This window comes from Malurus melanocephalus, unplaced genomic scaffold (genome assembly GCF_030028575.1).
Source record: "Malurus melanocephalus ecotype Western Australia unplaced genomic scaffold, MMel_1.1 scaffold_2345, whole genome shotgun sequence".
Classification (NCBI taxonomy): Eukaryota; Metazoa; Chordata; class Aves; order Passeriformes; family Maluridae; genus Malurus; species Malurus melanocephalus.
The window spans coordinates 5,348-7,641 of NW_026625577.1; the positions used below are offsets into that span (position 1 = coordinate 5,348).

Genomic DNA, 2,294 nt, shown 5'->3' on the forward strand with positions numbered 1-2,294 from the left:
AAAACATGTTCATGGGCAGATAAATTCAATTTATCTAAATGTCTAGTATTTTAGGTTTTATTATTTATACAAACTTCCTTTGATACCATCTGAATACAGTATTTCTCAGTATCAGTTTGGCCTCTTTCTCTGAGGAGATTACTTAGTGACTGTCAGCAGATTTAGTGTGACACATTTCAGTTTACATTTCTGTTACTCTCTTTTGTAGTATCTTAAGTGGGTGCCGTTAATAAAAATAGCACAGCTTGCTCTCATATGCTGAACACTGACTGCTGCGTGGAGATAAAGCACTCTCTGCCAGTCCCCAGAATAATAGTGCATTGAGCATTTTCTGTTTTACAGTTTCTGCAGAAGCATCAGTGTTTGCTCATGGTGCTTTCTGAATCTTCTGAAGAGCCTGGTTGGACAAAATGACCGATGTTTTAGAATTGGGTGGATCTATAATTGTAACATTTAGTCACATGTTTTGAGTTTGTTCGTGGTTTGGTTTTTTTAACACADCTTGAATATGATAAAATGGTTGAAGAAAAAGATGCAGAGTTAAAATATATAAAATGAAACAGCAAAAGCAGTTATCACCAGCAAGAGCACTGGTAAGGAGTACTTTCCAATGTTAAATAATTTAATACAGGGGTTGATGTCTTTGAATATAATTATACGTATTTTACTTCTTCCTGTTTAATACTTCAGGAGGGGTTAATTGTCTGCTTTAGTGGGACTGAAGAGTAAAAATCAGCCCACTCTTTTGTTTCATTTTATTTTCTTACAGACCTTATTGTGGGCACTAAAAACTCTATAAATGTTTCTAAAAATAATTTGGAGTAGCAGCATGTTTGTGCCTACACCTGCAGATAGTGTGTCATGTTCTAACTCCTCAGTCTGAATAAGAAACTTTTGTTTTAGGTCTTGCCTTGAACACTTGTGGTCAAGGACCTGTTTGTTACAGTACTTCAGTCTTTTTTAAAACAAGCTAAAAGAAAGCTTCAGGTATAGGGTTGAAAACCAAATAGAATTCTCTTTTGTTTCTAATTTATATCTATTAATTACCATCTCACGCTGGACTGTTTTCTTTTTTCCAGGTTGTGCATAGCTAACCCTATCCTTCATGTAATTGTTTTTAGGAAAATAAGCTGTCATGTTTGAAAAGTGAACTGTCATCCCTTAAGGAACAACTGAAAGCAGAAATTGAAGAAAAGGTGGAGTTTTTTACTAACTGAGCAGTGTGGGTGAGGTGTGTGGCCCGGGCTTGTGCTCAGGGAGAAGTTGTATAAGAAATGAAACTGAATAGAAATAATACTGACTTTGAATGCTTCGGTTGTACTGAACCCGGGCATAGATTTGTGTCAACTTTGTAACAGTGTATGATTGTAGACTGTGATTACACCAAGATTTTTAACAACTGAATGCAGATAAAATATTTATTTCTTATCATGTAACTATTTTTTAGGAGAATCTTGTAAAAGAGCACTCTTGAAATATGATTCATGAAAATGAAACACAAGGTAACTTTAATTTTTTAATTAGTTTTAGATTTTGGTATTACTTCTATGTGTAGAACGTAATTGAAGTATCATGATGATTTATTTGCATTCAACAAAAGACATTGGAATGCTTTTAACTTGCACCTCTTTTAATTTTAGAAAACACAAACTTTGGCTCCTGAGACTCCAAAATCTTGTTTAGATCTAGACAGTGACTCTATTAATGTGAAAAATAAAACGTCTCCAAATTATATTCCTGTATAATATATAGTACCACCAACATGGTGGTAAAGGAAAAAATGCCTCCTTCGGTGTCTGCAGAAAGCCCCTTGGGCAGTCCAACATGAAAGGTTTGTAACTCCTCACAGTGGAATTTTCTTGTTCCATCTTTCAGACTGTATTTCTTACTTCTCTGTGAATGCTTATTTACTTTTTTTCCTGGGATAAGCAGCATTTTTAAAGAGTGATACCATTCCAAGGTGATATCAGACAGCTGTTTGTGGAACGGCTCCCAGTATATGTCATTTTTGTCGCTCGGTTGCTAAACTTGTCAGTTATCACGTATCAGTAACAATTGCTGTCCCAGAGGGATTGTGAATTTAATAATTTCTCTAGAATTGTTTTACTTAGTCTTGAAAGTGTCCATTTGTCAAGGCACGTTTTTCTCTATGGAAGAGACAAAAGATTATATAGCTGTAAAAATGGTCAAAGTATCAAAGTATTCCTCCTGCAGAACTTACTCTTCCATGTCAGGGGTGCAACTTGTGGTCATATTGTAAGAATAGATTCCTCTGCCAATTTGAGGTTATCTTT

At 35.0% G+C, this 2,294-nt stretch overlaps 1 long non-coding RNA gene across 1 annotated transcript; it reads left to right on the plus strand.

Moving 5' to 3' along the window:
• Positions 1-83: 83 nt before the first annotated feature.
• On the plus strand, positions 84-1,496 carry LOC130587732 (uncharacterized). The gene is made up of 3 exons (XR_008966842.1): positions 84-593; positions 1,122-1,196; positions 1,448-1,496. It is a non-coding gene; the product is annotated as an uncharacterized LOC130587732 (long non-coding RNA).
• The last annotated feature ends 798 nt before the right edge of the window (positions 1,497-2,294 follow it).